Source organism: Manacus candei, unplaced genomic scaffold, assembly GCF_025592945.1.
Source record: "Manacus candei isolate 608988 ecotype Guabito, Panama unplaced genomic scaffold, ASM2559294v1 h1tg000061l, whole genome shotgun sequence".
NCBI classification, from domain to species: Eukaryota; Metazoa; Chordata; class Aves; order Passeriformes; family Pipridae; genus Manacus; species Manacus candei.
In genome coordinates, this window is record NW_026138109.1 from 849,527 (window position 1) to 875,525 (window position 25,999).

Here is a 25,999-nt window from a genome sequence, read left to right on the forward strand (position 1 = left end):
TTAATTAAAATTTAATCTCCTTGAGTGGGTGGTGAGATATAAGGTTTGAGTCATAATAATCATGTCTAGACTAAAATAAAAAAGGAAAAGTTTCTTTACTCTTTCCCTGACAGGTGTGTTTGACAGCCCATATCATATTTTATAGCATTGTTTTTGTTGTTTTTGAGTTTCTCCTCTGCTTCCAAGTTGAAACTGGCAAATTCTGGATGTGAACAAATATTCTAGCAGTGCTATGAATTGTAGTGCCAATACTGGACTATAGAGTTCCCTGCTGAAGAGCCAACACAATTTTTGTTGTTTCTCAAGCACTGTTTTACTTGACTTGTGTTTTGGGAGTGGTCCTTGCAGTCAGCCATCTCCCTGCTCATGTCCAAGTCCTGCTTTGGAGGGAGCTGGCTGGAGGAGCCACTGTGAAAAGCCACTGTGTGAGCCAGGAGTTAATCAGCACAATCACGCAGCTAGTACTCTGACGCCTGGCCCTCTTGCACTTGGCAGATAGGTGCAACCTTTGACTCATTTTCTGGCAATGCCCAAGGGCTTATGTGGTTTGTTTCTGCAGCTCTGATATTTACAATCAGTTTAACAACATAAAATCTGTATCCTTCCATTCAGACTGTCTTCTTCATGAGAACTGGAACTGTATTTGTCACATCTGGAGCACTGTGTCCACCCTAGGGCTCCTGAGTACCAGAAATGCGTACAGTTACCTACAGGAGAGAGTCCAGCAAAGGGCCATGAAGGTGATTAAAGGCTTAGGATATCTGATGTACAAGGCCTGGCTGACAGACCTGGCGCTGTTCAGTCTGGAGAAGAGAAGGCTCAAGAGGGATTTTATGAATATGTATAAAAAGCTGATGGGAGAAACAAGAAGAGGGAGCCAGGCTCTTCTCAGTGGTGTCCAGTGAAAGACAAGAGACATCAGGTAGGAACTGAAATACATGAAATTCCATTTAAACATATGTAATGGTTTTGGGTCTAGGCCTTTCTTCCTGGTAACCAGGAAGAAAGGAAGTAAGTGTTCCATCCTATTCCTTTACGTAACCAAACACATAAATAGATGGAGAGAGAAGCCTCTTCCTCTCTTCCCTTCTGGCAAGGTTTGGAGACAGCAGACTTCCACAGGTAGGTCTCGCTCCTGTGGGGGAGCTGAGGCCTGGCCGGGCCTACAGGGCCTGTTGTTTCTGCCGATCCAGGGTCCAGTAGTGTGGCGGCGGTCGTTCAGTGTGATTTCTGCTGTCCCAAGGAAAGTAGTAAGATATTCTTTTGCTAATTCTTTAGTTTGCTAGATCCTGAGTTTTCGATTGTGCATCTCTCTTTTGGTTTGGTCCTTTTTTTGTCCCTTTTTTCCCCCTTCCCCTTCCCTTTCCCTTTTGGGATTGTATATAGTATTTCAACTGTATATAACTGTACTATGTGTAAATACATATATATATTTTAATATAGTTCAGCTAGTCTGATTTTTTTTCATAGTTTTTTTTCTCTTTTGCTCTTTGCGGGAGGTTTTGTGCTGGGTCTTGGCGACTTGGCAGGGAGCCAAATCAAAACTTAGACAACACAGAAACTAGCTATGAACTGAATAGTTCTGAAGGTGGTCAAACACTATAACGAGTTGCCCAGAAAGACTGTGTAGTCTCCATATTTGGAGATACCCAAAGCCTGACTGGACAAGGCCCTGGGCAACCTGCTCTCTATGACCCTGCCTAGAGCAAGTGTTTGGGCAGGACAATTGCCAGAGATGCCTTCCTACAGAAAACATTCTCAAAAAAGTAAGCCTACAATATTTTCAACATGTTTGACACATATGGAGGTACTGCTGCCTTATGCATAAGCCTGTTAGATGCCTAGGTGGATAACCATGTAATTTAGTTGTGTTTATGAAAATTGCATACATTCAAAATACAAATCCTGTAAGTATTTAAAGTGTTAGCTACAGATTCTGAAGGGGTTTTCCTCCCTTTTTCTCCTTTTGACAGAATGGCTCACTGCAACCACCATTTTCAAGTGCAGAGGAAGTCATTGTCATAAATGTAAGGTCCTTTAAGGGGAAATGAAGAGAAGCCACATCTCCCCTGATATGCTAGGCACTGCAAACAGCCCTGCAGGGACTCTGGTTCTGTGGCCAACAGCAAAAAGCCACATTCACAAGTGAAATAGGCACCTTTTGCGAGGGGCAGCCCTTTTACCTAGAAGCAGCAGCTAAGCTGTACTGCTACTAGTCTTTGCTGAATATACAGAAGGTTTTGAAGGTGTTAATGTGTGAGCACCTATTTTAATAAATTAATAGCTGGAGGAATGAAGCTGACTGGAGTCTGCCCCTCAGGTCATAACTGAAGGTCATAAACTGAAGAATGGCTGTGGATACAATGTACAAAAAAGAACAGGAGCTGCCAGCTCCAGAGAGATGGTCACAAGGAAAATAATGAACTATATTCAGGAAAAAATACAAGGTATAAGAATTAGGAAGAGTAGTCCCGACATTAAAAACAATGTAGTCTTGTGTAGGAAAAGGGCAGGGATAGAAAATCTTATAAATAACAATCATGTGCTTTTTCTGTGTTTTCTCTAAGGGTGGTGGAATATTTTCATAAATCTATGACTAATTTTTTAGTTCTGGATCTCAAGCCAACTCTGCAATTAGCTAAACCCTTTAGTATTTTTAGTAAGATTACTATGTGGATGCTTTCAGCCAAGTTAGTCACACACATGCAAACACTTTTTTACTGAACATTTATTATTCATGACCATGACCTCCGCAGCTGAGGAGGCAAAAAAGCAGTTATTAGTTTTTTCAATAACAAAAATGATCATGTGTTTGATGTGATAGGTCAAATCTTACACAGAACTAGGACAGAAAATAAAAATTTCTTTTAGGAAAAAATCACCTATCTTTAGATATCTAAAGGTAGCCAAGTCTATCTTTGGAGCTAGTTTCTTCTGCAAAACCATTATGGAAGATGGGAGGGGTTTTTTTGGTGTAATTAACTGGTGTAGAGGGTATTGAGGCTGTTACTAAAGGGAAGTGACACAGTATGCTGGCATTGCCTGGCTGAATGTGAATCTACTGAGTATGGCAATCTTTTCATAATAATGAACTTGTAATATGACTTTGATATTAGTTTTATTAGATTTTAGATCAATCTTTTAATATTTTTGTAAAGTTATTTTGATAAGTGATAGAATTCTTATAGTTTATTATATATGTTACCTCTGACCTTTTTTCTCTTCTTTATGCTAACTTCTTCATCTCCACGTATTCTTCTGAAGTCTTTTAAATCTCTGAAGCTCTATAAATAACTTTTTCTCATGTTTATATTGAAGTAACTGAGTTACATTGTATCTTGAAAAGTTTTATCAAGTATTGCAATAAATGAAAGCCTTGTCAGATGTACACAAATATTTTCAACAACACTAAGAATTATTATGGTGTGTAATAAGTAACTGTGAGCAAATAGCATGATTCTCAGTCTTAAGGATGAAAAACATATTACTGGACAAAGCAGTAAAATCTTACAGTAGACTATATCTTGGCAAAAGTACATCATGGATTTAGTTGCTCTTTAGCAGAAATTTATTCATTTTAGGCTTCTTAGGTCCCTGTTCATCATTCTTTTTGGCATTTTATACCACTTCTAGCAAACCTATGTCCAATTAAAAGGAACAGCTAGTTACAAGGAAAGTTTCTAGATGAGAGTCTTTATGGGTACCTATTTCTGTGCTTCTAGTATAAAAACCCAGGTCTGAGGGCTGTAAAATTTGAACTTAAGACCTGTTTTATCTGTATCGTAGTAAAAATATGATCCTTTTTTTGGGCTGCATTCACATCTTACGTATTTATTTTCTGTCCTTAGTACATCCTATATCCCCTTGCTAAAATTCTTAATGTGGAACTCATAGTACAACATGGGAATTCAGAAAACAGAAAAAATGTGGTGATGTGTATGCTGTCATGGTACATGTGCTGGCTGTGCTGTTACAGTCTTTCTTACCTGGACTCTGTAGACTAGTAGGTCTGGAAACAATGCTCTGAGTTGTATTTTGATCTCCATCCATCTCTCCTTAAAACACAAACCATAAAGGAGAGTGATTGGACCACTGAAGACCTCTATCAATCTCACTCCCATATGACTAAATTGAAAGCACAGCATTGTCAGCTTGGCTGTCAAGGGGAAGCATCATTTATAACGCTCAAGCCCCTGATCTTTTGGAAAAGTAAATAAAACACATTAGATGCCTCACAGCAGGAAAAGGTTTTCCTTGGTTGTTTGGGTTTTGTTTATTGACAATGTTTCCAAAACCACATTGTTGTTTTGTTCATGACCATGTTCTGAGCCTATTAATTAGTCTCTCTTTGCTCATCCTGCAGCAGTGACTAGATGCTCCAGCCTTGTAAATGGCTCCATATAAGCCCATAATAAAGAGCTGAAGATCTTTTTTCCTCCTCTCAAATTACACAAAGTGAATAGTGCAAACAGTTGGGAGGGGTTCAAGGCATAGCAGGCAATAGATGTGATTATGGCCTGTTCAAGTTTGAGCCCATTCTTGTGGGTAACCAAGGCAGTGAAGATACGGTGACGCATTTTGTTGTATGTCTAAAGGAAAAACACCCCTTTAGCCCCAGGTGCACATGCCATCAGGAGCTAAAGCACATGTCACTGTGACTTTGCTGTGGCTAGGTGAAGACAGTAGAGTTTTAGCATATACAATGGTTGTATCTTCATTTTTGTCCTGTAGACTTATAAAATTAGATGGGTTATGCATACCAGCTGTCTAATATCTGCCAATATTTTGTCATCTTTGGTGAACAGACAATTCAAGGAGGAAAGTGAGGCAGGATGAGGAGAGCGATGACTTGATTTTAATCACAGCTGTTTTCCCTCCACTGTCAGGTGTGTTTGGCAGACTGAAGTCAGTGTGTTGAGCTGGGAGTGCTGGTGCAGCTGTATAGTTTTCTCTGCGCAGAGCAGTAGGACTGTGCCAGGAGCTGTGTTGCGGGAAAGGTGGGTTCAGATTTGAGCCAGACCAGCAAAAACGGGGGCAGGTAGTCTAACCAGCAGGATGCAGTAATCTCAGTCCTCAGTGAATCTAGGCTCCAGAAAGCAGATGATCTTAATTTACCAGGGCAAAGTAAGTTATTCAAGGGGATGGGAGGTATTAATTGGATCAGACCTTGTGTTGCTGCACCCTGGGAACAAGACCTTGCTTTGCCAGCTAGGGATGAGTACCTGAAATTCCATAGGGATCTTTCCTCTCTTCTTGCAATTACTTGATTTAGAGTTGCGTTTGCTTTGGTGTTAAAAGGTGCTTTCTACCATTTAAAGCACACAGAAAATTTCTTATGAAATACTTTTTGCACAGATTAATAGGAAGGAAATGGTTAGCAATTATTCCTTAGCTAATATGATCAGATTACAGAAGTCTTCTTTTCTTCCCCTAACATGTTCTTCTGTGGTAAACCTCACGTTTTCTTGAATATATTTTTGAATAATTACCTTTGTAAATCTGAGAAGACTGGGGATTGGTTGGATTGCAAAAGATGCTTTGCAAGGCATAACTTGGGCCCAGCTCCTCTCATTTCAGGTCAAACATTACTCTGAAATAGAATAAGGTTTTGTTTGTGGATTTTTGTGGAAAGGACAATGAGAGTGGAGTCTATAAGAGAGAAACCATGTGACAAATGCTTTCTTAGCACTTATTACCCTGAAAGCATATCAGTATATATCAGATTCATGCTAATCAAATCGTGTTAACGCCTCATCATGTAGCTCTGCTGCATCATTCTGTGCTTTGCGACCTAACTGGTGTAATGAAGATGGAAATTTTTATAGTACACCCCTCAAAAAATTGCTAGCAGACTATACCCTTTCTCACACATTGATCAGATATTACAACTTCTACTTGATGATACAGTTCATTTTTCCTGTGGATCACATAAGCGGTGTGTAAGGACATACCAGTTATGGGTGGCCATCTCTCTCTGCTTCTGGCCAGCCAGATTCAGCCAGGTCTCCTGATGAAGGGTCTATGAACTGCCAGCTGGTCCAACTGGATATCTGCATAACAGAATCAAGAACCCAGCTCACATGCTTATACTTCACCTCTGACCACAGTGCTTGCAATATCAGGAGGGGAGCAACTACAGGAACTTCCCTTTTCGGAAGTCAGTAGGAAAACTGACTGAATAAGGACTGTGGCAACTTGGTTGTAGACAAGCATCAGTTCTCAACTAAATGTAACAGCTGATGGTGCTATCCTTATCTCTTGTTCAGTAAAATGTCAGAATCACAGAATTACAGAATATGCTGAGTTGGAAGGGACTCATCAGGATCACTGAGTCCAACTCCTGGCCCTGCACAGGACACCCCAAGAATCCCACCATGTGCCTGAGAGCATTGTCCAAACAGTTCTTGAACTCTTAGGTCAGGCTTGGTGCTGTGACTACTTCCCTGGTGAGCCTGTTCCAGCACCCAGCCACTCAAAACCTTTTCCCAATATCCAATCTAAGCCTCCTCTGACTCAGCTTCATGCAGTTTCTTTGAGTCCTGTCACTGGTCATGAGAGTGAAGAGATCAGTACTTAACTCTCTGCTTCCTCCAGTGAGAATGTTGAAGATCACAATGAGGTCTCCCCTCAGTCTCATCCTCTCCAGGCTGAACAGACAAAGTGACCTCAGCCACTCCTCATACGGTTTCCCCTCAAGGCCCTTCACCATCCTCGTGGCCCTCCTTTGGATGCTTTCTAAAAGCTTAATGTCTTTTTTATATTGTGGTGCCCAAAACTACACGCAGTACTCAAGGTGAGGCCCCCCCAGTGCAGAGCAGAGTGGGAAAATTCCCTCCCTTGACTGGTTGGAGATGCTGTGCCTGATGCACCCCCCCCCCTCCCCCCAGCACAGTTGGCCTTCCTGGCTGCCAAGGCACTGCTGACTCATATTCAACTTGCCATCGACCCAGATCCCTAGGTCCCTTTCCACGGCACTGCTCTCCAGCATCTCATTCCCCAGTTTATACAGACAACCAGGGTTATCCCTCCCAAGAGCAGAATCCAGTACTTGCCCTTGTTAACTTCATACAGTTACTGATTGCCCATCTCTCTAATTTGTCAAGGTCTCTCTGCAGGATCTCCCTGCCCTCAAGAGAGTCAACAGCTCCTCCTAATTTAGTGTTGTTGGTAAACTTATTTAGAATTCCTTCAAGTCCTGTGTCCAATGTATAAGGTATTGGTATACATTCAATCTGAGTTTCGTAAATTGCTTCTTTTCAAAGGCAAAAGATTTAATAACCCCAAGAACAGGAATCCCAAAACACTTTTTCTTATCTCCTACTGTTTTTTTTGTTGGAAGGGCAAACTTTTCTAGGCAAGGTCTGGTTGTCAATCTGTATGCTGTTTATGAGTAAATCTCTCGACATAAAAAATTAGTTCTGCATTAAATGTTTTACCTCAGAAGAGGTCTTGGTTCTTTAGCAATAGTGGCATTACAAATGAATCCTGGAGCAAACACCTAAGCCCCAGAGGGGTGCTGGAAGTTCAGGTACATACATACTCAGTGCAGCTGCCAGCTCAGCATGCCATATTGTGGAATAATTTGTCTGAGGCAGTGAACCTAAGTGTGAAAAGGGGTGGGCTTCCAAACCAAAGCTTGAGACATTATAATTTTGAAAGTTTGTTTCTTCCAAACACAACTCTTTCTTCAGGGCAAATAATAAAGTGAAATGATTCTTACTTTTTGTGGGAAATAGCAAATCACTCAGGGTCAGACAGCAGCATGATCATAGAATCATAGAATCAAAGAGGGTTGAAAAAGACCTCTGGGATCATCAAGTCCAACCCTTGATCCAACACCATCGTAGTTACTAGACCATGGCACTAAGTGTCACAAATGATGTTGTGAGTCACAGTGTAAGACTCCTATGCAACCTGCCAGGAGTTGCCCCCTCACAGTACTCCATCTCACCTTACTCATTTTACATATTAACTGAATTAACTAGTGATGCAGAGTTTTGAGCCAGCTGGATTTTACTCAGACTGGATTACCTCACAGGAACGTGCAAACCATCTGATGGGCTAAAGTAAACACTTTGCTGGGTTATAGTCTTCCCACAGCCCAGCCCATTTAAAATCCTGCATGAGGTCACTGAAATCTCTAAGTAGATTACATGCTTACCCTTGTAATGTGGCGAAATGTTCTGGTAACAAAAGGTTTGCATCCAGCAATCAGCTGCTCTTGCCTAAGCCAGCCATGCTGCTGGGAACAGGAGGTGGTACTGGACCTGCCTTCCTTAGTAATTAAGAGCATTCCTTATATAAAGACAAGGAATATTTTAATTAGAAATGGAATACACCTATTTTAGTTTTATGGACAGCTGTTTTATTATTTTGAAATACTTTCAGGGATTAATCTATTTTCTATTCTTCCATCAACATAAGCCAAATCTTAAAGGCGTGAACAATGAAATGCCCACAAATCCACTCTATTGGCAAGTAGAAAGTGTCAGCCCTGTATTAGCAACAGATACTGCCACCATGGGTGCTAGTCCTGTCAAACCAGGTTGTTCAGGTACCTCTCTTTGCCCCTGTGAGCCCTCTGAGGTCAGTGGAATGTCTCACAAGGCACCATCCTACTTTAGCTGGCCTGGGCTCCCCACTCCACTGGGGAAAGCCCTGTTATGGCCCTCCAGGTGTACCAACTGCATTGAGTGAATTCATGTGAATTATTAGCCTAATTTGCTAAATTGTCCTTAAATAATTCCTACCAGCAGCACATTGCTCAGCATCACACCTCACTGTCTATGGAACTGCTGTCTGCTGTGGTATGGAGAGGGTCTGAAAGCCTCTGCACTGCGTGGAGCTCTTGTGGTGGGGATTTGCTTTTTTGTTTCTGGTTGGGAACGGAGTGTTCAGTGGCAACTCTCATTTTCCTGCCTCTGGGGCTGCCAAGGCAGCAGCTTCTTTGTCTAGCAGAAATAGAAATTATGTGTTTCCGTTTCAGCCATCCAGAATATTCAAATACACCATAGTGAGACTTACTAAGAGAAGGAACTTCTAAAATATTAAAATAATTGTAAGAATTAATACGTTTTTTGTCCTCTCTCTGAATGCAGAGGGCTACAGTTTGGGGTAATCTGAAGCAATGAGAACACAGGTAGAAGATCTTAGAGCTTGCTGGAGCAACTTCATGGAATAACATCATTCTGAAATGTGCAATTGCAACAAAATCATTTATAAAGAGAACAGAGTACACAGGAACTGTTTAAAAATGGAAAAAATGTAACTTTTTCACTGTTTTTTGAAACAGCTTTCAAAAAAGTATATTATATTCAAACCAAACAGTCTGGAAAATGCTTTGGAATTTTACTTGGAAGAAATCTGAATTTTTGGGCTTTTATCCAGCTTAAAATAAAGTCAAACTACAAAATGTGAAACAATTTTCTGAACTAGAATTTCCATACTTTGTATGACCGTCATTGTATTGTTCGTGCCCTCCTTAAGTTGTGAGAACAGCATGTGATGGCTGTTGCCAGCTCAGTTTTTGTTAACAGGTAGATTCAAGGAGAGTTTATTATTCCACACATTCAAATCTTCTAGTCCCTTTCTGTTATTATTTTTTTCAGCTGCTGACAGATTTTCTACTGGTTTTCTATTGGGACAGAAATTCCACTTAAATGTGTGGAGGAGGAAAGTCACAATGGGAAGCTAAAGCCAGATTAAATAAAAGATGTTTTGTCAGCATTACACATGTGGCAGGGAAGGAATATAGTTCTTCATAACCAGCAGCTCTAGTGGAGACACTGTGTCGAGCTCTATTCTTCCAAAATAATGAGAGTTTCCATACGGGGCTGTAATGCAGTTTGACTTATCTTCCTCCTGCACAAAATCCTTTGGATTTGTCCACCATACAGTCTCAGCCTTGTGATACAATCTCATTTACATTTTGATAGGCAAAGAAATGTCATAAAACCTCACCCTACTTTTCTTCCTTCTGAAATAGTCCTTGTGAAGAATGTCATGGTTTAATTCCAGCTGGTAACTCAGTTCCGTGCAGCCACTCACTCACTCACTCACTTGCCATACAGTGGGATGGATAGGAGAATAGGAAAAGTGAGTGAACTTATGGGTTGAGATACAGACAATTTAATATGGAAAGGAAAAGTTGCACACTCAAGCAAAGTGAAACAATTAATTAATTCACTGCTTCCCATGGACAGGCAAGTGTTCGGTAACCACCAGAAAAGCAGGACTCCATCACACTTAACAGTTACTTGGGAGAACAAACACCCGAACTTCCCCCGCTTCCTCTTTCTTCCCCCAGATTTATATGCTGAGCATGATGCCACATGGCATGGAATCTGGGGTCAGCTGCCCTGACTGTGTCCCCTCACAACTTCTTGTGCATCCCCAGCCTCCTCACTGGTGGGGTGGGATGAGGAGCAAAAAATGTCTTGACACTGTGTAAGCACTGTTCAGTAGTAACTAAAACATCTCTGTATTATCATCACTCTTTTCAGCACAAATCCAAAATACAGTCCCGTACAAGCTACTGTAAAGAGAATTAACTCTATCTATCTGAGATTCTTTGCAAGCAAAATGATTAGAACCCAAGATTTCTCTCCTATCAGATTGTACTACGTGATAAGATATGATTCAAAGCACACTTATTTTTGCATCTGCATTACTGACCTCATCTATCACCCTGTTGCTGTGGACCTTGGTCATAGCAGTCAACACTGAATTCGAAGTGAAGATATGTAATGCCCTAATTTCTTAAATTATCAAGATAAACTCCTTGGAGATGCCCCAACTCCTTCTGTCTTCCTTTAGTGCTCAAACACTTTATCCCCTTTTTCTGCCTAGGTTTCCAACTTTGCTTTGAGGCATCTGTGCACCACCCCTCTGCTGCTAAACATCTTTTAAAATCTCTCTCTGTGGACTCTCATTTGATAGAGCTGAAGCACTTTTAGTCTTTGCACTTCTGCTCTGAAATGCAAAGCCCACATTCCGCATAAGGTTGTTTTCTTGTTTGTGTTCTTTTTGCTGGTCTTGCTTCTCCTGAGTATTTTCTTTAGTGTTAGTTCAATATATATTCTAAATTACTTGGAAATTCTCCCCTCCCCAGACACCTCAAACATTCAACAAATAGTGCACATAATCAACAACATATTATCCAATTGCCAAAAGCTGACTATTCTTCTGCATGATCAAATCACAAAATCCCCTGTGTCTCTTTCCTATCTGGGGCATGGATTTAAAAGGCAGCTGTATTCTGACTTCTATTCATTTGTTTGGAGCATTGCACAAGCCATGCTAACAATTACGTAAATCAGCCTTTGTTTAATGCTAACTGATAGTATTTATTGATCACTGGCCAAACTTGTTTCTGAAAGATCTGGATTTAATTCTGTATTTAATATCTCTTCTGGGTGCTATTATAAAACCCTGACCAATAAAGTCCTTTAAAGAGTTGCTTTATAGTGTCCTTCCTCAAAAATCAGCTCATTGCATTAATTGCCAAAACCACACTGAAACACTCTTTAAATGAGTATGAATTAGATGGAATATCAGGGTGTTGTTTGATCTTTGACTAACTTTGTATACTCTGGGAGCAGTGTTTTACCCACTGACCCTTCCCATCACTGGGACAGCCTCAGAGCATACTGGTGAGTTTGTTTGCTTTCTGTGCCATTGCCAAGCCAGTTTCATGCCTATGATCACGGTCTCCCATCATGTCTTTTCTCCTACCCCACCTTGTGAGACAGGACACAAAACAGGATGGATTAATGGCTCATCAGTTTTACTATGGTTATTTATTACCGCCTTGCTGTGTGGGCAAAACAGATGTAGAGAGATTTATATTACAAACCTCAGCTAAGCCATCCAGAGCTGCTTGTGGATCCCTTAGTCAGCAGCATCATGCTCCATGTCTGGATGTAGAGGGAGAGAGCAGGCTTGCAGCCTACTGATGTGTTGCTCCACAGCTCTGCAAGTTGGACCCATGGCTCTGTATGTGCCCTCCCTTCTTAGAGTGGTCCTGCTGCATCTTCACCAGTTGAGCTGGCAGGAGGGGTGGTGTGGTAAACTGCTGTTAGGTCACCTATTATCTTGTCTGATGCACAGTCAGTTAAGTGATCTCATGTCTATCAAATATTGTTGAAAAAGGGCTTTTCACAGTCTGCAGGGCAATGGATCCCATCTGTCTCTGAGCAGGGACACACCACATCTTTGCTCATGTGATAGATTCTTTCTCATACCGTATGTTATGTTAGCTAGGCTTGCTGGCCAGAAAACTTTTAGTGGTTTCAGAGGGACTGTAATAGCTCTTTGGTCAGCTGAGTCTGTCTACCACAGGCAGAATTCAATCAATGCTGAAGATACGAAAGAAGAGCCAAGGAAATACTACCTGCATTTTTGCTCTATAGATGCAATCTGATATACATTGTGTCTGCTGAGCTGTTTTAATGAGATCACACTAGTGAGATTTGATCCTAGGGCACTCAATATATCAGCTTCAAACTGGTTACCAGCAGCTAACTACTCACGAAGATTAAAAGCTCCAATTTATTCCAAGCCTGGAAATAAATGAACTCCCTCCGATACACTGATTGGGCTTCCTCATTTCTTCCATCGCTCCTCTTTGGCAGAAGTGTTAGTGTCAAGACTCATCTGACATTTTCCATGTCTCTGGCCACAGATGCTCTTGGCACATTAAGGCTGTTTTGAGACAGTTGTGGTGAATATAATAAGAATAGAATTAGAATAGAATAGAATCACTTAGTTTGGAAAAGACCTCTAAGTTCATTGAGTACTACCACTGATGTAGTGCTGAGAAGTCCATCAGTAAAACATGTTCCTAAACTTATAGTTCTGTCCTTCCCATATACATTTGTGAGAGCATAAATTTCCAGGTATTCTTTGTTCTACGTTGATGTTTTAAAGGAATCAAGTGTTTCTGAATGACCAGTATCTTCTTTTCTTTTAAAGAAGTTCTACATATGCCCCATTTGGGCAAGGGTATATTCCTCCTGGTATTCGGATAGGATAGACTTGGTTAAGTCCTGATCTATATTAATGTCGCTTGGAGTAAACATATTGATTGGCCAAGTTTAGTACTTATCATGCCATAGTTTTCTACAGCTATTGTGCAAGGCTCTGGGGACAACATACAGACATAGAAACCATTATTTGGGAAATAATGGCAATCTTGAAGGGAACTGGTTATGGCAGAAATTTTGAGTTCCTTGCAGAGTGCTGTCACACTGCAGTGAGCCAGCGATTGAAGAAGTAATTCAGATAGCAAGAACAAACACTATATATCTGCTTGAGGCTGTGAAGGAGCTCCAGTTTGCTGAGCTGAGGTGTCTCTAGCAGGCACTTCCACCTGTGTACCAGACTCCTCAGACCAGCAAGTGGGTTCCTCTGACCGGCTGGAGAGCTGACTCAGCTCAGTAACGCAGCTGCAACTATTTCCTCTGCTTCTGCCAAATGAGGTGTTCTGGATAGAGGACAGCAAGTTGCATTCTTAAAGTTTGAGGTTACTTGACTTGGTCATGGGGACATAGCAAGGAAGGGACAGAAGCTAAATTCTGTTGTTTGCTTCATTCTCCTTCTATGGTGTTGGGGAGCACTGCTCTGAAGCCAGGGAACCTTTTCACTCTGGATACTGCAGGAGTTATGCAGCCAAAAGGAAGCCAGAAAAGATCATGAAGAGATTAAGGCCAAAAGCACACATGCTTATTTTGCAGCATTTTACTGTATAAATCTGAATTCTCTATAGACATTAAACAGGCAGAGTCCAAGCTGTGAGGCATTTGTTAATTGAGATAAAAGAAGTCCTTATATGTTAGGGGCAACATGACTGCCTCTGTAGTATCAGGTCAACTAGGATTGCTCTGGCTCCTAAGTCAGCTGAGTTGTCTTGCAGATATTAAAGCCTGTTTCTACTCATTTCCCTGTCCAGGTCCACTTTAGAGGTGACCCCCTACTTGTGTGCTGCCATAAAAGGCCAGATTTGAATGTGCAGTTGATTGGTTTGGTATTTTGCTTTTTCTGTTAATTTATTCAACCTTATGCTTGAAATTGCTCTCATCAACACCTGGAAATCTAACTGTACCCATCTCTCAAGTTATATGCAATATAATTTTCCAGATAATCAGTTTCAACTTTCACATTCCAAAATGTAAATAAGATGTAGGAAAATACATTCAAATTCATTTGCAGTTATGACTAAATTGTAACTAAACCAAAAGAGTATAGGTATTAAGTCTTTCCTATGGTGTTATCTTCCTAATGGGTCCAAATCAAAGGGCCTGCATAATAATTTATTTTACTTCAGTTGCACTTAGAGGTAATAAAAGCATATTTTGTCTTTGATGGTAAATTCAAAAACCCTATTTAGCTTTTATTTCTCTGTGATGTAACCTGGGATCCAAATCTGTCCTGTGTATCAGGCTTTTGTGGCTTGCTGGAGTGCAAGTGTTTTGGAGATAGAAAACTGAGGCTTGTTTTATACTGCAGGTCCATTTCCCTTGTGGATTGCTAAAACTAAGAGACTTCATAAGAAAAGAAATTATTTATTCTTTGTATTTAATACATTTATGCTAAAGAAAGAGACAATTATGCTAACACTTGTTTGTACAGGCGGTGCAGCCTCATCCTGCTTCTCTTCCAACAGCTTGGACCAACTCTGTGAACAATTCAGAAACACCCTGGCACCTGGCAGCCAGGCTGTGTGAGTGTATGTGCCAAAGGCACCCAGCAGCCATCTCTGCAGGACTGTGCTGCCCTCAAAACTGGCTGTCCAGTCCTGCATCCCATTTCCAGCTGCCTTTCCCCATAGGGAGAAGAAGGCTGGCATCAGCAGGGGAAAATTGCCTGTCTGGCACCATTTTGACCAGTGGTTCCCATAAACTGGGCAGACTCCACCCCGACCTGCAAATCTGCTTGGCTCCAGCTTGCCTGATTTGAAACCAGACTGTCACTGACCTACTTCTTTTCCATCCATGGCCCAACTTGGCTGCTTTCCTTCACTGCTGCATGTCCTGGCACCTCACAGTTGCTCCTGGTGCCTTTTCACCTGCATGGTAATGCACCTCACCCTGTGGCACAACAGTTTATAATAGTTATCAGCTTATTCCCTTTGTGGAAAGATCATTCTCACCCAGTGGGGCAGCAGCTTGTGCTCCCTCTAATGTCTTGCTCTTTTACATGGGGAAAGGAGCAGGGTAAGAAGAGTTAAGAGACCATCTCTGACTGCAAAGGCAGAGATTTTTGCCTTTAGCATACAGTTTTCATTTCCTCCAGCTAACACTGGAACCAGCCAAAAGAATTTCTTCTTGTGCCAACTTGAGCACATCAAGAAGACATTTAATGCAGAATTCAAGTTTGGCCAGAACTGTTTTGATTTAGTAATGTCTCTTACAAATACATGCCAGAGTACCTAGTTTTGTAGTAATAGCTTTAGCACTGGCACTATGACTTCTAAAACAAATATTGGGTTTTAATACCTATCACGAAAGTGTTTGCAATTAGCTGTAAATATTAGGTCACTTTGGTAATTTTTATATTTCAAATTTAAGAGCAGGATTTATCTAAAATGACACTAAAATGTGTTGGACAGGTATTAACTTGCTCCATAGAGCACACTGGGCTTTAATAATGAGGGAGAAAACAAGAAATTGCCTAATGTAGACATAGGAAATTATTGAAAATTATAGATGCCTTTATAGAAAAATATTCCCTCCATTACTTTGTGTAATGCACAACACAGCTGAGCATTATGATAGTTCTGCACATCTAATTTGAAATGATTCTCAAACTTATTACTAAAGATTCAAAGTGTGAAAAATTGAAAAAGTATTCTGCATTAGGTTTTGGTTAGAGAACTTCCACCTGAAGGATTCAAGTTCAGATTCTCAGTTCCTGACCATTTAACTTTTTTGGTTTTGGAAATATTGCCAGACACCTCAACAAGGGAAAGTTCCTACTTGTTTATTTTCATTTCTTCCTATTTCAGTGATTATAAAGTGAGGAAAAACTTTCAGGAAAACATTTTTTTGTGTGAAGTAAGTAACTTCTGGCAAGAATAAAATGTGATTTCTTAACAGGCACTACGGAGCAATGAAGTTATTCATTAGCCTATTAATATCTCACCTTCTACTATCGCTGTGTCCTTGAATGTGGTTTTGAATAATATCTGCCTCAGAATCTTTTTTGCTGTTTTTCTTTCCTTGCTTTCCTCCTCCACCTCTGCAATCTCTTTCCAATCATGCATAGATTCTCAGTTTAGGATATTAAGTCAAATCCATGCTCCATAATCAACATAACTCTTCAAGATTTTATTTTTTTGACTAAAAGTTTGAGCTGTCCTAGTATCCAACGCACAAAATATAAAGTCCCCTGAAATAACTGCATAGTTTTTCAGGAGCCCAGTTTAGTTATTGTTGGTGTCTGTGAATATAATTTTTCCTCATATATTTTTGTCTGCTATTTTAACATGACCACTGAAAAGAACTAGGAAGGTGTTTTTTGATGTACTGTTTATTTCATTGTTAAAAATGAAGAATTTGCTGAGTTACCTCTTTAAAAATGTGTCTATTTTCATAGAGGAGGCTCAGTTAGGACAGCAGATGGTCTGTTCATGCAGCAAACTGATCAGTCTGTACAGAATATTTGCTAGTGCCTGCAAGTTCCACAACAGTGATTCCATTACATTGATTGCAATACTAGTGAAGACTTCACATTTTTCTTTCTTATTTAGTCATGAAAAAGAATCCATTTTAGTTGTCAGCAAAGTTGTGACACAGTAAAAGTGTCACATACCTTAGGCTCTGCCTTAGTCTGCTATATCTGTTGTGGTGCATTTGTTCTACCTATAGTAGTATGGATATTTTTAAGAAAGAGTTATTTCGAGAGGTACAAATACTGGAAGTCTACATTCCTGATGGAAGTATCAAAAATAACGCATTTCACTTAGTAAATCAGCAATTAAATATATTTGGCAGTTTTCTTACACTGTGGAGAGCACAGGATTGCAGCACAGTCAGTTCAGCCTCCAATGGGACTTCCATCTCTTCCTCCAAATGCCAACCTCCACTTTGTCTATTAAGGTGCCCATTAACAATTTTAACAATGATGTGAGGAATGGGGTCTGTGCGATGCGAAGCAGGTGGGATCATTCAATACAATTACAAATCGTCATTCAGTTATAGCCCTCATTCACAGATACTCTCCTGGAACTGGAGTCTGTTCTTATAACCCAATTACCTCACCAGGAGCAGATTAGCTCCCTTCTTACAGCAACTCATAACAGAGCAAAATCAGGCTTATTGAGTGGAGCCTGAGATTTCTGCATTGTCGAAGAAGTATCTGAATTTTTTTTGGACTGCCTTCAATCCAAGAAAACACACTTCAGATGTGCATTTGGCCCTGGAAAGCTGTTGCTTCTAAAGAAATTTTGTTTGTGCATATGTGCAACAGGCTGCTATTGAATCCTCATTTCTTTGATATCCACTCAATTAGTACAAACCTTTATGAATTCAAAGTCAGGGTAACTCACCAGTGCAATGAAGTGAAATGATAAGGCATAGTCTGTTTTCACCACAACATCTTTCATACCATTATACATCTCAGTTGTATCTTTCTGGAATGGCATATCAACTTCTCAATCCAGCATGCTATCCCACATAAGACTTGGACAACTCTCAGGCTCATGATATGATTCTTGGGGTTGTCCTGTGCAGGACCAAGAGCTGGACTTCAGTGATCATCTGCCTTGTCCCCTTTAGGGACACCGATTAGATAAGAACCATGCTCTGTGTGCTGAATGATTATCTTGAGCTAGCTGTTTTTTGGGATCAGAACTTGTCTGTATATCGCTTTAAGTATATTTTTGCAGTCAGATACCATTACCGGCAATCTTTGAGCCATGATTTTCCATTATATTAATAAAAAGTGTTATTCCATAAACTGTTAGTGTCAGTCTTTTAAGGACTCTGGCCATCGCTGGCCGGCTGTGGAGACCCAAAAGGAGGTCTCTCATGCTGTTGGTGCGTGTCCCTGAACAAGTCAATCAAACTGCCCTCCAATCCAGACAGGGTCACCATCTCTGAAACTATTCAAAAGGTGCCTGAATGTGGTACCTGAAATTCAGAGACTAAATCTTTCTAAAGTCAAGACAGATGCAAATTATGACACATTTCAGGCGAGATGGCATGTATTCTAGTCCTTTGCATTAAATCCTAGTGCAAGTGGATTTTTTTGAGAAATACATCAAAACCCACGACAGTCAATTCAAACTCTCTTAAGGTACTGCTGTTAATACTGGTACTTTCTCAAAGCACTGTGTACAGAACATATGGCAGATGTATATGTTGGTGTAATTAACTTCTGAATCTATGAAACTGCAAATCAGTACAAGATTTAAACTATGTGTTTTTGGAAGAGAATAAATAGAAAACTTGATCTGTGCAGTGGATATGCTGTAGGATATTTCATTGGGAGCAGTCAGTAGTCTGAATGTTGCACATCTGCTGGTGATGATTATTATGCACGAGGGTTTATTTTGCACAAGCAGCTATTGTCAAAGTGCAGAGAATAGATGTGAATGTAAGGCTGTGTATGTAGCTACACAGGCATTTGTAACTTGAAATCATGGCCCTGATATTTCAGACAATGGAAAAGGCAATACAATATAAAGGTTAATTTCATTGCAACCTTTTTTTGCTGCTACTACACATGTGCCTGCTCATATCTATGTACCTACAGCAATCTGACCTGAGTGCATTTGAGTAAAGCCCTCGCTTCGTGTGGTAGCACAGTTCTTCCTTATGGCAAGTTGTTCATCATATGGCACTCCCACAAGCACAGCAATTCTCGATAGACAGCAGTAGTAGTTTTATTAGGCTGGAAACCTGCCTTTAAAAATATAGATATACAGTTATTTCCTGGTAAAACTACCATCAGATGGTATCTGAAATGAAAACCTCTCTTCCCACATCCATCTCCTTCTGCCAAAGCTGTAAGGATTTTTCCACTGTTCCCTGACATTTCAAGCAGAGCTCTTGTCCTCTGATGCTTGTGGCTGCCCAGTAGTATTTTTCACAGTTGAATATATAATATGTGTTTAATATATAATCACATCATTTCCCAAATGCAAGTCTTTCAGACACAGTCAAAATTTCCTTTTGGTGACCCAAAGATGAGTTCAGCATGGTGCCTTTATTGGTAAGAAAGTCATATTTTTATCTTGAGATAATGTTGAGGATAACAGCTCCTGAGGCAGAACCAGGTAACAGACAAAACACATCTGTGATCAAGGCCAGGTGCCTTCCACAGCTGAAAAATCTTTGTCCTCCCATCCCTGCAGACAGGGACTGACATGGTTATTATTATGTCTGCTTACCTCCCAACATTATTGAATTTAAATGTGTTCTTTTCTCCTGTGACTTTTACTCTGTTATGGGTCCAGGTAGGTATAACTCAGACAGATCAAAGACATTGACCTGGGCCAGGAGTGGGACAGGCAGGACTCAACAAGAAGGAGGGGCTCACCCCACAGCCCCCAAACTGAGCAACGGTCATGACTTTCCAGGATGGCTCATGACTGAAAACATCTTGTTTCTTTAGGAAATAGTGTCTGCAAAAGAATTTACAAATTAAAAATATGACTTGGCAAATAACTTCTGACGGGTACTAGCTCCAGTGTAGCCATGCAGTCAGTGTCAGTACTGTGTCAATGAGCTCAGAGTGCTGGTCTGCCTTGGCTTAGGCACCACTGAGATGCCACTAAACATTTCTTTTCCTTCTGTGTGGGAGATAACACACCATTCTGCTCAAAATCTTCTTTGTGGACTAAGAGAAAGCATGACATATACATAAAAATAAATCCAAGAATTTATTGTCACTGTAGCAAAAAATCTTAACAGTCTAATTCAAGAATAATTAGTTAATCTACAATTCAAGAATGCAGATGTTATTATTGCAGGAAAACGGAGACTAGTAATGCAGTTAGAGCACTTCTGTACAGAAAAAGTCTTATTAATAGCAATAATAAAATTGTCAGGCATATATTTATTAGCTTCTATCTCTTTCCTTGGATGTATGCTCACCCTTTCACTCTTCTCTGGACCTTCAGGAACTTCAGACAGCTGGAGAGGACAACAGTGTCAACCATAAGCCCCTGGAGTCCCTCACTGGGAGGAATGTGATGGTTGTGGTGTTAGATTTTTCTTCCTTCACCAATATGCACTTGGGATAATTTTTTTCCCTATGTTTTCCAACACAGTTTGGTACCTTTCTTTTTCTTTGATGGTCTACAGCTTCATGTTACAAATGTACTTAATATATGTATGGTACCGTTTATGTATGTTTGATTTTTTTTTGTTTCCTTCGTTATCTCTAAAATTAATTTTGTCCAGATTCGAATCCGTATTGCTAGAATGGACAACTGATGAGTCTCCAGTGCCAAGGCTGTGACTCATCTCTTATCTCTCTGTCCCAGTAAGCTTTTGTCACACACCCTGTATCTCTGCTTCTCAAATCCTCTGCTGTTTTACCAGGTCTGTATTTCTCCGCCCTACATCATGTGTCAGTCTTAAACATCTCATTCAACACAGCAGCACTGCTTGCTACTGCCAGCTATATAAAATGATGGTTGTACCATGCAAGGATAAACAAAAGCAGAATGAATTAGTCACAGACGCCTGGCTAATTGGAGGAACCACTCTCATGGCTAAACAAAGTAAAACAGAGCTGCAGGCAAGTTAGGAGGCCTTCAGACAAATCAAGCTTGATGAGTCCCAGTCCTGAGGCCTTGGAAGCTCACTGCAGAGCTCACAGCTTCTTGCTGGAAGGCAATGCTGCATTGCAGGGTTTTGGAAGATGACTGGGGTTAAAAAATTAGAAGAGACGAAGAATTATAGGGTAAAATGCAGCTGCTACTCTCTGGATGGAATGTGGTTGACATGCTCCACATACAGGAATAAGCATGCGCTATAGGGGATAGAATGAAGGGTGGGGTGTAGTGGAGACCTCACAGACTCCTTCCATAGACATCCCTGCAGGGAGGGGAATGTAGTGGTACTTTGTAGTCCATAAGACCACATAGCACCTCTCAAACAAGGGAGACAGACGAAGAGCAGCAGCTGAGCAACATTTCTTTCAGCTGAGCTGAAATCCCTCTCCTCAAATGCCAAGATACAACCACCACCATTAGGCATGAGAAGCAAAGAGAGAGAATTCTATATCAATCAGAGATAAAAGTACTTAAGACTGAAGTCACTCAAGCTCCACCTAAACCTAAAGGGATAGTATAAAAATAAGTTAAAGGTAGAGGGAAAATTGAGGAAGACTCCACTGAAACTGCTGGGATCAGTCAACGGGCTGAACCCATCTCCCCCCACCATAAGGACGCCTATTGGGTAAGAACCATACTTTATGCATGCTAAATATCGCTATAGGATTAGAGCTGGTGTTGCTTTATAGTAGAGCAGATTGCTTTAAACATGTTTTTGCAGTCAGATACTGTCACTGACAACCCTTGCACCTTGTTAACCTGTCACAATTTATGTTAATAAAGACTGTAAACTGCTAGAGTGAGTCCTTTATAGGTGCTAGCAGTTGCTGGTGGATAACATGATGGGAAGGCCTGCTGAGGGGTTTCCCTTATGCTGTTGGCTCAGCCTCCTTGGAAAGGGCAATCGAATCACCCTCCTATCCAGTGAATCTCTTCAGTGAAGGATCCCCTTATGGGACGCTGACAGACTGGTGAACGTAAGGGTCTCAGCTTTCCTGGGGCACTGACAGACAAATAAAATACTAAGGGTTGAGAAAACCTCCCCACACTAAATGTTGGATAAACCTCTCCCGCTTCTCTGGTGACACAAGGCTACAGGGTTACACAGTAAAGTGGTGTTGTCTCTGGAAATACTTATGTTTCCATAGTCACTCTTTAATAGCCACACATTCACACAGCGCTCAAACATTTCAGAGTCACCTTCCAGCCATGTGTTTGTGCAGAGACTGGGAAAGCTCAGGTTTTCTTTTAAAGCTGCTGGGTTGTACAAAAACTCATATGGTGAATGTCAGTATTCTCTAAAAGAGGTTAAGCATAGCTTCTATGGCTAAGATGATCCAAGCTGTACTCTCATGGTCTGGGATGTTTGTGAGGCTGCAATACACCCTGCAGAACCTGATGTCCTCAGTTTATCTCTTTAGATGTTTTTGAGTTTCTTAGTCACACCTCCTGCACGTATTTTTGGCCATTGTTTTTGGATGAGTGTTCTTTTGTGGTTAAATATAAATATTTTAAGGTTCTTTCATGTTGTTTCGTCCTTAGCAAGGACAAATTCAAAAGTTTCTATTACCAATGGTTTAGCATATGAAAGAAAATTCTGTGACTTATTCAAAAATTATTAAGATTTTGTTTTTTACCAGATTGTCTGATCAGTTTGACTGATCCAGCATGTTTTGAACTCTTCATGGGAACAGGGTATAAAAAACTAGAGTGGTGTTTGCTGGCCTTCCCACAAGACGGAACCCTGTACCTAATGTCGGCCCAGCATCCAGTGATTCACCAGCTCTGGGCCTGGACAACACTCTGGTTCATTTTCAGACCCCTGCAGGGGTCTCCCCATCATGGAGTCTGCCTCCCAGTACAGCCTGTGGCACTCCCTGGCACTGGGAGCTGCTGAGCCCAGCGGTCAGGCAAGGGCAGAGCAATGCCCGTGCCCTGGAATGCCCATCACCAACTGCACAAGGGGACTACCAAAATACCCACTCTGTGTGTCTGGCTGATTCTGTTCACCTCTTCTCTTCCTGTTTTAGTTTGAGGTGATAGGATAGTGCATAGAAAAGCACTTTGGAAGGGCATTGCCTGCCCTGACACTAAAGAAAGTGGAATTACAGTGCTTTCCAAAATTATTCTCATCTCTACTCCTCAGTTCAACTCCTCTATGCATCTTTGTCAAATGCAGGACCCAAGTTTTCAGCCAGTTGTTTTCATGTCTTAATCATCCTTCAAAAATGTTTAAACAATTCAAACTCCAGCTGTACTTACAATTGGCTTAAATTGTTCTTTCATACCAAACATACTTAACAGAGGCTGCATTATTTTACACCACACTGGAATTTCAAATTAACTTGGTTTGTTCTCATTCCATTGCTTTTGATATATTTTATACATAAGTAATTCAGACATGCTGAACATTGCTCACTGTTCTTAAAAAGACCCTTGTAATTAGTAACTTAAGAAAGAGAAAAAAACCCTCTATAAAATATTTAAAAGCTGTAGTTTTTTAATTACAACACAATGTGTGAAAAAACCTCTAAAAACGTCACACGATAATGGATTTGTGTGTATTTAAACATCAGTCTGTTAAAAAATAATAAATCTGATACTGCCTCTTTATTCCACCTCAAAAGACTTTGAAAGGTTTCTCCCATGCTATAGTTGCCATATAATCATATGCTTCCAAAAAATGAATTCAAGACCAAAAATATAATTTATTACTCTAGAGTAATATATAATGTGGTGACCCATCTCATCCAAAAGCAGCTGCTTCCTTTGTCATCTTTTTAAGTAGCATTTGTTTTCCTGGCAGGGGCACAATTTACAAATTCATCCTGGTCCTCTCAAGGCTCAGATATCATCATTAGCATGTATTTAGCAGTAGCAGACAGTGAGCAGCAGGTACAAATGGCTGGCTGATGAGCTAATATGCTTTGGGCACTTTTCCAGCATGTATGATAAGAGAAAAAATACACTACTTCCAAGACTACTAATTGCAAAACAATTAGCTGGAAAGAATGATAAAATGACATAAATATTCAGCACTGAACCAGGGGTATAGGTATACTGACATGATGTTTAGAATCCTAGTTAACACAAAAAATTACAGCTTAAGTGAAGAGATGCTTCAGCATATTATGGTCTCATTTAAACCTTTTTTGTGTGTGTTTGTTTGTTTTTTCTTTTATTTTCTTTTTTTTTTCTTTTCAGGGAGCTGTCAGTAATGGAAATGTATACATCTGCTGCCTACCAGTAGTGTGGGAAATAAATATCCAACAAATCACATTTGGGAAATCCTGCTGTCAACAGGAATTGAATATTTTCATTTTAGTGAAGGATACCACTTTCCTAACATATGTTTATAAACAAATGTACTCAAGAGCTGAGCAACTGTGCTTATTGTTTGTTGTCTTCAAACCTGAAAGCAGATACCTGCTGCTGTTGCTCAGTGACACCCAAACCAGCAAGCATGGACACAGGCATAGAGGCCAACACAAAATGTGCCAATAATTAACGCTGTATTATCTTTAAAAATGCATATCTTGAAGAAGGTGAGAAAACAGACTGTGTTGCAATATGTGTTTTACCCTAATTCAGTCTGGTTTCCTAATAATTGTGATACTTAAAATTTTGGTCACTGGTTTCGGAAGTACTTATTGCCTGAGCTAGCACAACGCAGGATCACCATATTTCATACATGCAATATTGGCTGTTTTCTTGCTATCATACTGTACTTGGCAATTCTAATATTTACCTGCTAACAACTTTGATACTAATGACTTCATTTATGGGTATTTCCTCTGATGCCTAAGAGATAATTTTAAAAAGTCTTGACTCGGGACTTGTGAAAAATGTGAACTGGGAAATGATTAAAAAATGACACAAATGTTTGCTCTCTCAGGACTGAAAGAGTGGGAGCTAACCTGATCCTATAAAGTGCATACAACAGGACATTCTATTTATTATAAATGTCAAATGTAGGAAAAAAAAAGTCTTTTTTTTTTTTTCTCTGTTTGCTGAGTATAAACCCCTGTGAAGAACCATGCAGCCTGCACAGGCACTCCACCAGTCATGCATGAGGGTCATTTCAGCCATCACACAGAATAACTCAGGACCAAATAGTGGCTCAAAGCATGGACCTAAAACTCATGTGATGTCATGGTTTGAAACAAAACACGGCTTGGGAATATGAGGTGAGTAGCACGGAAATGTGAATCAAACTTCACTATGCTCAGTGGCTACTCAATCTCAACAGTGTGTAAAACCAGTGTACCTTCAGCCTGCAAGTTCCCAGCTCTCTTTGAGTACACTGGGGATCCACAAAGCAGAATGGGCTTCCCCAGGGCTGCACAGCTCACACACTCACACACAGCTCTGACATGTCATGATTCATATTTTCTCTTTTGATTGAGTGCTTCCTGAAAAGAAAGAAGTCTTGCCATCTAGTCACCTTTTTTTTTTTTTCCAGATTAATCCTACGTTCAATCTAAATCCGAAGAACGCACCCTAAAAGGGTTTGCTGATGATACTGGGGGGAGTGGCTGATACACATGAAGTCTCTGCTGTCATTCAGTGGGACCTTGATAGGCTGAAGAATTGGATAGAGAGAAACTTAATGAGGTTCAACAAAGGCAAGTGTAGGGTCCAACACTGAGGGAGGAATAACCCCAAGTACCAGCACAGGTTGGGGGCTGACCTACCAGGCAGCAGCTCTGTGGAGAAGGACCTCGGAGTCCTGGTGGATGACAGGTTGACTGTGAGCTGGTAGTGTGCCCCTGCGCCCAGCAGGGCCAGTGGTATCCTAGGGGCACAAGGAAGAGTGTGGCCATCAGGGCAAGAGAGCTGATCCTGCCTCTCTACTCAGCCCTAGTGAGGCCACATCTGGAGTGCTGTGTCCATTTCTGGGCTGCTGGAGAGGGTCCAGTGCAGGCCACAAAGATGATGAGGATCTGGAGCATCTCTCATATGAGGAGAGACTGCAGGATCTGGGCCTGTTTAGAGAAGAGAAGATTGAAAGGGGATCTCATTAATGCATATAAATATCTCAAAGGTGGGTGCCAAGAGGATGGTGCCAGACTCTTTTTGGTGGTGCCCAGCAACAGGACGAGGAGCCGGAGCCATAAACTAAAATACAAGAAATTCCACCTCAACTTCATGTTGAGGGTGGCAGAACACTGGAAAAGGTTGCCCAGGGATGTCAGGGAGTCTCTCTCTCTGGAAACA

The 25,999-nt window shown here is 40.7% G+C and overlaps 1 long non-coding RNA gene across 2 annotated transcripts; it reads left to right on the top strand.

The window, feature by feature from the left end:
• Positions 1-410: 410 nt before the first annotated feature.
• On the top strand, positions 411-25,999 carry LOC127478682 (uncharacterized). Of its 2 annotated transcripts, XR_007907291.1 has the most exons (4): positions 411-499; positions 613-1,250; positions 20,547-20,749; positions 23,991-25,999. It is a non-coding gene; the product is annotated as an uncharacterized LOC127478682 (long non-coding RNA). The 2 variants fall into 2 exon arrangements; XR_007907292.1 differs by having other exon boundaries at positions 437-1,250.